Source organism: Ochlerotatus camptorhynchus, unplaced genomic scaffold (assembly GCF_037179485.1).
Source record: "Ochlerotatus camptorhynchus isolate MF236.1 unplaced genomic scaffold, CSIRO-AGI_Acam_v1.1 ptg000290l, whole genome shotgun sequence".
NCBI lineage: Eukaryota > Metazoa > Arthropoda > Insecta > Diptera > Culicidae > Ochlerotatus > Ochlerotatus camptorhynchus.
In genome coordinates, this window is record NW_027040779.1 from 3,451,731 (window position 1) to 3,464,133 (window position 12,403).

At 36.6% G+C, this 12,403-nt stretch overlaps 1 protein-coding gene across 4 annotated transcripts in view; it reads left to right on the plus strand.

Annotated features, from left to right (window-relative positions):
* wake (wide awake) overlaps positions 1–12,403 on the plus strand; it is a 618,276-nt gene that overhangs the window by 507,847 nt on the left and 98,026 nt on the right. The gene's annotated exons all lie outside the window — the stretch shown is intronic.

Here is a 12,403-nt window from a genome sequence, read left to right on the forward strand (position 1 = left end):
TGTATAAAGCTCATACATGAACAACCATGAAGAAAGATCTGTCACACGGTCAAAATGCAATGAATCCTGGTGGTACCGAGAGCGGCCAATGTACAGTGGTCCAGAAACCGTATTTGGGTGGAATAAATTGTTTGTATCCAAATCATAAGTTTTAGGTAGGGAAAAGGGATGTAATGTCGGTCTTAATGACCCTAATTTGGGCCCATATTTAAATTCAGCAATCGACTAAATTTTCAATAGCGACCAAAAATATCGATTAGTACTCTCCCAATGCTGCGTTTATCTAGTTAAAATTGATAAATAGCAGCTTTTTAGCAATGGGCCCAATCTTAGATCCATAGGCCAACATTAGAGGCCATACAGTTGATCAGTTCCAAATATCAACGATTTAGTTATTCGAGAAAGACCAGTTGGACAAAGTTGTAGGACAAGCAATTTGAAACCCCTTTGCTACAGGAAGCAAATTTCTATCTCTAGTGGTTTACGATGAATACTTATTTTTAATACGGATCTTAGGGTGGTCCCTATTACACTGCTTTATCAACAGTATCTTTTTATACATTTATTTCTTGGAAAATGTATGTTCAAGACAATATTTTTAATTTTTTCTTCGCATATTTTTACCCAAACATCTTAGTTGCTACTCATTTTGTTGAAAAATTATAAACGTTTTTCACTGAAAAATACGCAATTTTCAAATGTTTATATCTCAAAATGGCGCTAGTGGATTTTGAATTTGTTGTATTTGAAATATCATGATTTTATTTATCTACGTTGAAAAAGCTGTCAACGTCAACTAATTTTATCCTCTTTAAAAAAGGTCAGTTACCAACAAGAACAGGTAGCACCATGCTGTGCTATAGACTTTTGGAAAAGTGTCTAGAACATACTGTATACGAGAAATCAATCTATTGACAGTTACTCTTGAAAAACCGACTCTTAAGGAGTCACCCTGCATTACATATTAATAACGTGTAGGAGAAAGTAAGGCTTTTTCGTGACAAAATCTGGACACCCCTTAACACATACATCTCCTGAAATATCTCATCAACGAGTGAAATAGTTTGCAGAGTGGTGGACGTATGTCTGTTCTACATTAAAACCATTAGGTGGTTCCTGAGTAAACACTGCGACAGCAAGAACAGTGAGTCAATGGGAATATCATCATCATAAAAGTGTTCACGGGATGTAGTTTAAGAAAAATACATTAACGTTTTACTGTATAATTTAGTAAAAATCGTTTTAGGCTGGGTCAGGCACTAAATTTAAAGTAAATTTCAACAACAAAACGCACTTTCAATCTAAATTCAAATTTCTTACTACTATTACTACCACATAGTAATAAGGTTTTATAATCATAAGTGATGAAAATAAAATTGTTTGTTTGATACCACTATTTTACTACAAACTTAGTTTTTTTTTTCTACCGAGCTCGGCTGTGCAAATCTCGGCAAAAAAGTTTTACTGAGATCTCAGCAAACATTTCATTTGCATTAGCATTGTCCGAGACTCAGCAATCAAATGTCACTTTTGCTGAGATCTCAGTGAAACATTTTTTGCCGAGATTTGCACAGCCGAGCTCGGTAGAAAAAACTAAGTGTGTATTTTTTTTCATAAGACATACCTGTGAGAACAGTGAGACATGCCAGTGATATTTATAACTTTTTTGTACCAAGGGTAAAAAGTATTCTTTATATAGGGAATGTCAATTAATTACGTCATATTCGCCCATTTCAAGCCCCCCTACCCACTTTGTCTCGTTTTTTTATATGGATCTTAAACCATTTTGTATATCGTCACATAACCTATACCATTCGATTGGCCTTGACTTGTTCGTAGCTTTTGTCGAAAAAAAATCAAAAATGATCGAACAGATACTGTCTCACTGTTGATTACTTCACCCTATAAATCGTGACCCATTAGTGATAGAAAATTGCTTCCTTCTGCAAAGTTGCTTCAAATGGGGTGCTCTAGAATTGTGTCTAACATTGCGGATTGTATGGGCTATGAGACTAAATCCGACCAGAAACGAATAAATCTCATGATGTTCAATGGTAGCCATTTAGAGTACCTAGGCCCACACTGGCCACATCCGGCGTGATCTGGGTACCCCCGAGGAAGCATGCAGTTTCTGACTAGGGTCAAAATCCATCATGCGATGCCTCAAATCACATGAGAATTCATCTATCAGATGGGTCAAATCTCACCATAGGTGGATTCATTCAGGTTTTTTTTTTTCATTCGCCACGGAAAGCGCGATACCACGACCAAATTGATTGATTTTATTTTATTTCAAATCGTTTAGCTTTTTATCTGCTTTGATTGTTTTTTTTTTTGCTTTTCGCTTGAAACAATACGATGCGCTTTTATCGTTTGTTTCGCAATTAATCTTGCTGTCTTGCTATAGGCCTGATATCCCCGACTTCTGCATCAATCGAACCATTTGCACATAAGTGATGGATGATTGCAGTTTTCAATTGCTTAATGAAACGGATCCGTTCCGATGGGATCGTTGATTGCAATTGAGAAGTGGTAATTAATTCGGTTTCTGTTATCTGGCTTTTGGGTGGGATTAATTTCAATCGATTCTTTAATAATATTGAATGTATTTGAAGTCGTGAGTAGTTAAGATGACTAACTCATTGATACGGTTTCATTGGGAGTTGATCATTAGAAAGATAAAGATCTGCTTGGTGTTCCTAGCTTTGGCGCTTATTCACGAGCTTATACCTCCTCTCAACTTAGTGTTCTTTGAAGCACTTCCACAATTATTAATTGAGAGCTTGATCCAGCCCTTTAACAATATCCTTTCGAATTTCGGATGATTGCCTTATGGTTGAATTCTTCGTCAGCTGATGAGCATCCGTATGACTGTCATCCAAATAAAGGATGATATTTATTTGAACATTGGTTGTTGTAACCAATACAGTGCTCAGAGGACAACAATTTAAGAATAACATGACTTGCAAATACTTTAAATTATATTTATAATTCGATTGTTTACATTTCCATGAATAGTCATGAACAGCCATTCCATCATGTATTAAAAATTCGTTTGTTGGTAGAGGAAGCTTCCTTTACCACGAAATAGACAATCTTCGGTTTCCACGCTTTACCAATTTCCGTACCACATCTCATAGCGATGACTATGTTTCCAACTCATTTTTCTGCTCAGATCAGCAAATGATGATGGATACAAGTATTTACATCATCGTTTTGGATGATTTGCGTCATGGGGCTGAACCAATACCATATGGGTCAGCTCAAGTGGGTACAGAAAAAAGTTGAGGTCGATGTCACCGATTTGAGCCAAAATTTGCCAAACAGCTTATTTTGGCATTCTAAACAAATGCTTTTTTTTTCTTTTACTCTGAAGTGCCTAGATCCTTCTGGACTTCAACCCTGGATTTTAGAGATTTTTAAAAATTTCTGGAGAGGTTACTCCACAACCAAATACCAATATCATATGGGTCATTCCAGCTCAGCTATTCGTGATCCTAGAACGTCAATTTAAAGGTTTTTTTTTATGTTGATTCTTATAGGTGTACCCAAATTTTGTTTTTGTTATAGTAACTACACTGAACAGACTGATTACCGGCAGGTATCCAAATTGTCAAAAAATGGTATATTCTAACCATGGGCGAGATTTTTTATTTCTTAAAATTTTAGGCTCAAATTTTCATCACACTTTGAAAAACTCTTCTACTTGATGTGTTTCCAAGGGCAAATGGTTTGGATAAATAGTTTTTGAGATATGGACAGATGAGTGAGTGGTAGTTTTGACCTCCTTTATCAAACTATGTGGCAAAAATAGCAACATCTGTTTATAAAGCTGTGGCTATCAAAAGAGAAAGTCTAAAAAAATAAATTAATTACTCAAATAAGGGTATTATTCAAATAGCATCTGTCATCCACAACTGAAATTATCTAAACCTGCTAATCTATCTGATTTCATCGTACTTCTAAAGCACAAAATATTAAGAAATAAAAAAAAAACCCGCCCATGGTGAAAAAAGGAAATTTTTTGAAAATTTTGGTACCTGCCGGTAATCAGCCTGTTTACTGTAGTTTCTATAACAAAAACTAAATGTGGGTACACCTATCAGAATATACATTAAAAAATCTTCAAATTGACGTTCTAAGGTCACGAATAGCTTATTTGGTTGTTGAGTAATATCTTCAAAAAGATTAAATTTTTAAAAATCTCGAAAATCCAGGGTTGTGCCGAGAGGGATCTTCAGAGCAAAATCAAAAAAGGTGTTTGTTCAGAATGCCAAAATAAGTGTTTTGGTCAAGTTTGGCTCAAATCAGTGACATCGACCGCAGGTGGTGAACCCACTTGAGCTGGAATGACCCATATGCATTTCAATTTGGAGTGACAATCATTCTACAGAGAGCATTACATATTTCACCTGAGGTCCGTTCACTTCTCGTATCAATGAGCATCATCTGATTTAAAAAATAACCGCCATCCGGTTGCAGCTATGTTTCGAAAAAGTGATTTCGATGTTTCGATTTGAATGGTCTGATGTTTCATTCAAACAGAGGATGCTGTTTTGTAACAGTGTAGTTCATAACATTTATTGAAGCTACTTCAATACTGATTTTTGAATGTTGTTAGATCGCCCAGGCGCAAGCTGGTGAATGATTCATCATACTTTTCCTCATTATCAGTGCCAGATCCCTGTTGGAGTTGTCCACTAGTGGAATCCCTTTTGGAATTGTCCTCCAGCGGAATCCCTGTTGGAATTGTGCGCCTGTGGAATCTCTATTGGGATTGCGCTCCTGAGGGATCCCTGTTCGGATTGTTATGCGGTGTTCACAGTAAAGATTCTCCTCCAGTGGAATCCCCGTTGAGATTATCCTCCGGCGGAATTCCTGTTGGGACTTTCTTCTGGCGGAATCCGTATTGTGATTGTCCTCCGACGACGTTGGGATTGTCTTCCAGTGGAATTCCCGTAGGGATTGTCTTTGAGCGGAATCCCCGTTGGGATTCTCCTTCGGTGGAATTTCTGTTAGGACCGTTTTCCGCTGAAATCCTTGTTTGATTGTCTGCCGGTAGAATCTATATTGGGATTGTCCTATGGCGGTACTGCTTCTGCGGGGGATCCCTGATGAGTGTTGGGATTATCTTCTTGTGGGATTCCTTTTTGGATTTTCTTTCAGCAAAAATCCTTGTTGGGATTTTCCTTCGGCTGATTCTGGTGGAATCCCTGTTTGATACAGCAACGTTGAGGGCAAATGCTTCGGTAGAAAGTACGCTACACATGCTTGGTAGACGGTTGCTGAAGTAAGACCACTCCAGCACCTATGGGTTCATAATTCTTGGAGCCATCGATGAAAACATGTTGGTGTGAGTGATATTAGTTTGTGATGAATTCCGGGAAAATTGGTTCCATGATTTCCTTACTTGTACCCGCTCTGATGCTGCGCCTTAGCTGGTTGTCGATTTGCGGAGGTATTGTGTACCATTCTCTATCGGTGATCCTTAAAATGCTGCAGACCTTCGGAATCGAGAGGCCAGTGATTTCGGGCATTTCTTTAGCTCGTTTTACTGTTGGATATTCGGTTGCTGATGTGTTTTTCTCCACTAGTCCTACGGCCACATGCGATAACCGTTGGATTAATACTAGTCTGACAGGGAGACATCGGCCATTATCGAGTCGTTGGGCTAATAGCAAATGTACCAGATGGTTGGCGCACTACGTCGTTGTATATTGGGACTAAAATCATTTCTATATTTTCGGTATTGACGTAAGTCCTAAGCCAAAGAACAGTTTTGAAATGACCAACGCTGAACAAACTTTTAGCAGGGTGACTTGGCTACTTCTCTTCAGACGACACCCCAGGATTCTCAAGATGCAAATTCTACACCGTACACAAACACCACCCTCTGATCGAATGAAACCTCAGACCATTCAAAACGAAACATCGAAATCGCTTTTTCGAATGATAGCTACAACCGGATGATGGTTGTTTTAAAATCAGATGATTTTCCTCTCGACTACAGGATGAAAATTGTTATGAGAAGGGATAGGGCCTTCAGTTGGAATGCGTAATGCTCTCTGCAGAATGATTGTCATACTAAATGGAAATGCAAACGGTATTGGTTCAGCACCATAACGCAAATCATTCGAAACGATGATGTAAATAATTCTATCGACCGTCATTTGCTGATTTGAGCTGACAAACGAGAAGGAAGCATAACCATCGCTATCAGAGCTGTTACGAACATAGCTAAAGCGTGAAAACCAATGTTTGGCTAATTCGTGGTGGAGTAAGTTTCCTCTACCATCGAAGATTTTTTGTATCCATAATTGGAATGGCTGATTATGGCTATTCAGAATGGAAATTGACACACGTCAGGTGTTGAATAAAAATTAATTTCGAATCCACCGTTACACCGAGAATTTTAATTTTCCTTACTCGTGGAATTGGTTCTTCGTTTATCATGATCGCCCGTCCTCTGGTGATATTTGTGACAGGCATGTAGTAGCTTAGACTTGGTTGGGGCTATAGAGAACCCAACTGCACAGTCTGTAGTGACACATACAGCTCTCTTCATGATTTCTCGAACTATCCTATGATTTTTATTTTTCACAATAAGGATCACTTCGTCAGCGTAAAGTAAAATTTCTGCAGCGGTGGGAATTTTTTTGAATATTGGTTGCATCGCTACTAGAAACAATGTAACCGACAAGATATATCTTTGAGGTTCTCCATTTTCTGCTAGTCTGAGACGACTGGGTGTGGATCCATTGGCAGCTACTTGGAAGTGTCTATTGGATAGAAATCTGGATAAGATGTTCATCATACGACCGGAAATTTTCCAGCTCGCCAAGGTATGGAGGATGCCGGGTCTCCATGTTGTGTCGTAAGCCTTCGATGTGACTATTTCCACGTGTTTCTTTGGATTCAAGTTGGATGAGGGATACCAAATTGGCGAGATGCGTATCAACTCCTTTACCAGCTCAAAATACGTGTTGGTGGGGGTTAAGTTTTCCCGTGACGTCTGACTGAACGATTAGGTGACGATTCACAATTCTTTCAAATAATTTGCCCAAGCAACTCAGGAGTGTTATCGGCCGTCTGGTTTGCTTCGGTCACATCAGGCTTAGGAATAGGTATTACAGTTCCAAGGTTCTATTGCTTCGGGAACGTGTCATTGTCCCATACTCGATTAAATAGTTCCAGTATCGCAATTTAGGCACTGAAGGGCAATCGTTGAAGCAATAGGTAGCTTATGTGGTCAGCGCCAGTTGGAGAACCTCCTCGTCGCGACGCATAAGTTCTTCCACAGAAAATCGCACGTTGTATCGATTGTACAGGTTCGGGCGCTGGGGCACTCTCGTTTTTCAACGGTTGATCCCTCTTCTTCGATTTTACAGCGCAGCACAAGGAGCATAGTTTGACCCAACACATCCGCATTCCGCATGATCTTCCATTGCACTGCGAACCAAGAGTGTTATCCAAAGGTCTTACCGGCGGGGTGGGGGTCTATTGGTCTATTTTACCGGAGCTCAGTACCACTTATTAGTTCATTCACGAAGAAGTAAACGTTTAAAGTTTTCATCACTTTTCACGTGGGATTGCACTGAATCTTCACTATGTTGATAAGAACACTGGTAAGAAGAACCGTGTAATCACCGAAATCCTAATTTGAAAGGAGTATTTCAGTTGCATATAAATAAATGCACCTCGAACGAGAAAATACTGCCACTTAAATTCTCGGATATAATCAAACAAAACTAGTATCTTCAGTTCCAAAACCGAACGAATGATGTACCAGCTTTGTTTGAGACTTTGAAACAGATAACAATCCCGAAGGTTTCGTAATAACAGTGGGTTATTTATTCGGGCGCCAGGTCATATATTTTATCCACTACCATGAACCAGTGATGGCAAAATCATCAATCAAATGATATTTTTCCACTCTCATGCGCTCTCAATATCACGCGTGATATTGGAACAAAATATCATGCTTGATATTGATTTTACAAGCTCCTTTGATATTGCCAGACACAAAAAATGATCCCGTTTCACATCGTTTTCTTAGAAAGAGAAAGTATAGTTTGCTATCTCTTTTTAATCTTCACCGATATGGCAGACACGAAGGGACTGCTGCCAGCCATTATGGAAGTTTCGGTTCCATTCGGGTGAAAAGAAAATCGTTAAACTCAATCTCACCACAGTTTGGTGAGATTTGCAGTTGGTGAGTTTTGTTAGCTTGATATTCGGAGCTGAGATATCACAGCCAGCGTTGCCAGCATTCCATATTTTCGGTCATCTGGCCAGATAAACAGACAGATCACGTATATTTCCAGATTTTTAAAATATGTTCCAGATTTTCCCAAATTTTTCAAACATGTTGCTTTAAAAATATCACTGCAGTTGATTTACACTCTAATCAAAAAAATAAAAACTGCTTCTTTAATTATTAAAGGCCATCAACGTTGGAAATTATTACAGCATCGTACATGGAATTGTTACAACATGTTTGTATGTTAATGGGTTGCAGAATCATTTTCTAAAGATTATTCGCTGAAAAAAATCTTCAAACTTATAAAAATAGTGGTCCTGAATGTTTGTTTAATTGAAATTTTTATTTATTTTCTATATTTAAAAAAAAAATCAAAATTTCACTGCGGAGGAATTTTCATAATTTTTTAATTTAGATAAATCGAAAACTGTTCAGGGTTGGACAATAAATTCAGCCTTGGAAAATTAGCAAGGCTTTTGAATGCAACCAACCACCACCAACCACTTTGAAGTATGTTTGTGAGGTTTTTGAGGATGATTCATAAGGAAAATTTGAAAGGCATCTGATAATTTTTAGCATTTTTTTAAAGTACCTGTGAATATTGAGTTACAGTCAGGCATGGAAAATCATTTACATTCATTTCATGCAATCATTTACATTGATTTGCCTATAACTTTTTTCTTCAACAGCAATCCGCAAAATGATGCATAGAGCTTTAGGAGGTTTTGTTATTAGCTACAATTTTTTTCCGTAACTCAAATCCGTATCTCTTATGCATCACGAATTAGAGCGGGCAGAACTTGTTACTGTTTTTCAGTGAATGTAAAATACATTCACTGAAAAACAGTAGTGGCTTCTGTTCGCTCTGGTTCGTCATACATAAGGGATTCGGATTTGAGTTGTTGACAAAAGTTGTAGCTAATAATAAAACCTACAAAAGTTTCATACATCATTTTGCGGAATTCTGTTGGTGAAAAAAGTTAAGAGCAAATGAATGTAAATGAATGAACGAAATGAATGCAAATGATTTTCCATGCCTGGTTACAGCAGTCTGAATTTATTAAGAATTCTGAATTGCCCTAGAATTTCAGAATTTTAAGGTAATGTTGAAAATAGTTTACAGTGAAGTGTGCGGTAAATTCTTTGCGAAACCAAAGGAGAATTTCAAGTTAATTCTGAGTAGAGTTCCATCCATCATTGTAAGCTTCGTGGTCGTGCGGTGTCACCCGTCCTTCAGGCGTATTCTGAGTTCCACGAAGTGAGGGTTCGATTCTCGCTCCAGCCAGTGGAGCTTTTCGCAACCTGAAAATTTCCCTACTGGTCTACTGGGTGTGATGTGTTGTCAGGTTTCTAGTGTTAAGTTTTCAGTCTGTGCAACCTCTGTTTGAAGACAGTGTCAGTTGTCTTTTAAAAACTCTGATGACAATTGCATGGATATATTGTGAAGAATGGAAATAGAATTCGGAAGAGAAATCAAAGAAAGTTCTTATGATGAAACTTAAGGAGTATGCTGATACGAATCGTGATAATATTTTCAATGGAATTCTGTTCAATGTTTCTATGGAGATTCTTTTTTTAACCTTTACATAATTTAATCGGAATTATGCCAAAAGAACATCTGGCAATTTATGGGAGACTTTCAATGCCATTTTGGCAAAGTATTTGAGTACTTAGCAAATATTGAAAAGGATATCAAAAACAATTCTGACCTTACCTACCAAGCAGCTCAGAGGGAAAGATCGGATGAGTCTGAGATTAGTGTGACGGTCATTCTGAAGACTGTGCCAAGAAAATTATTAAGATTATTCTAATGGAATTTCATAGAGAAAGATGAAAACAAAATAACGCCAATTCTTGGAAATTATTGATAGTTTGAGGGAGTTGTGGAATCGGAGAGTGATTTATAAGAGATAACAAGAGAATTCTTAGAATGTTACTGAAAACGTTTGGATATTATCAAGATTATTTTAGGGAAATCCAGAAAAGAAGTATGATGGAATTCTAGGATGATTCAAATGGAACTCTGAAAAAAAGGACGAAGATATCCTGTAAAGAGTTCCATGTAAATTCAGACTGACACAAAGTTTCATGATCTGGGACCCAGGAAATATATAAATTCCGCTTTCAGACTTTCATTTTAGTTATATAATAAAATTATTCGTAATGGTAATGCAAACAGTTGAGTAACCTGTAGTTTAGGTAAACTGTGTGTGAATACCACGAATTTAGGCTTTGATTTTCACTTCAGCATGGTGAATTTAACTTTAAAATAAAATTGCCTACTGCCAAGAATTACATTGTAAGTCTGATCAACCTCAGGGTAATATTAGAATTATTGATAACTATTAAAATCTTTAAGACATATTATGGTACTGCATCAAAAAACAAGGACTACATCGACTATTAGTTTAAAAAATCCATCCCATCAAAGTTGCTTGATTCTTTGCTTTTCATTTTTTTAAATAAAAAGTTACAGTTTAAAAAGCAATTCTTAAAATATTTTCTGCATTATTTTACCAACGATTTAACTCAATTTTTGAAATACTTCGTAATGGATATTCAAACTTTTTGGGCACACTGCACTGTGTTCCAGAATGCAGATTTAGGTGGAATGATATGTTTTGAGCCTGAAATTGAAACTTTAGACTAAAAATCTCTTGTTCAAAGTTGTTTCTTATAGTTATGCCATCATTTTTATGACAATGAATTCTAGGGTGGTTCCTATTATCATTAAAATCAAAAATCTAACTTTTTTGTTTGAATAAAATAAGGTATACATTCTTCGGCAAAGTTATAGCTAAGCTAATTTTAAGTAACTTTGTAGAAAACAACTTTTTTGTATCTCTTAAATTGGCCGATTTAGAGCTATTTTCTTGAATTGAATTAGGGTGGCTCTTGAAAAAAACAGTTTTTTTGCTCTTGTTTTCTTTTTTTCGAATTTTTCAGCAAAAGTGTCTTCGGATAACATTTAGATCTTAAGAAGGCGCAAATTTTTGCTGCACAAAGTTTGTCAATATCTTTCGCCGATCAAGAGTTATTGACGTTTTTATACTAAAAATATGCACTTTTCAAATGTTAATATCTCTGGTTGGGGCAAACAAAAAGAAAAGTTTTTTACGGCATTTGAAAGGGCGTATGTTATTCTCAATAATATGAAGAAAATTGGAGGTATGTTATTTTTTAAACTCGTATAAAATCAAATTGAATTTATTCATATTTTTTACTATATTTGGGTGTATCTTTTTTATTAGAAGAGATACAGGCAACACATTCAGCTATAAAACATTCGTCTTAAAGAGTTTTAAAATTCTCTTGAAGATAACTTTCATGAGAAATTGAGAACGGGAGATTGGCACATCCCTTTGATTTAAATAGCATTATGTTAAAACAGGATTTTTTGGAGCCTTCCAGATTTTTCCAGATTTTATATTTTAAGTTGTCCAGATTTTTATGAAAATGACCTGGCAACGCTGCACAGCTTGCAAAATCAACCGCAGATGTTTGCTTGTTGATTTATGTCTAAGTATGTCCTTGTCTGGCTATGATTCACTTTAAGTTCTAAAGATACATGATTAGGTAATCGAACAAAACGAGAAACGCCAGAACAAAATATTGGGGTAGTCCTAATCTTATCTGAAACAAGTATTCAAGAGTAGATGTACAAATTAAAAGTATTTTTATGAATATTTTTGACAAATTAAAAGTGTGACGCTCAATTAATAACTGTGGAAGTGCATCTAAAAAATTTAGTTGAGAGCACGTAAAAACCTAATATGCGATATGCAATAAGCTTGAAATATGAGGAAGAAGAAGTTGTTTATCAACCAGAATGAAATTAATATCTGCTTAGTTCTACATAAAACATTTCACATCATATACCTTGCATTTGGCGAAAAATGTAATGATCAAATACATTTGAAAAGAGATTAAAGAAATACGAAACCTACGTGATGTACCCATTAAAGTAATAAACAATTCAAAACAATTATATGAATTCCAATTCCTCGTCAACGCGCTTTTCGTTTCAATGATGTATCTGCCTTCAGGGTGTAGAATTTCTTCAATTTCGTCACAAGATTTGTTTCATTTAATAGGTACTTAAAACATGCTCCCCAACTCCAACAGATAAACTTCAAGTGAGGA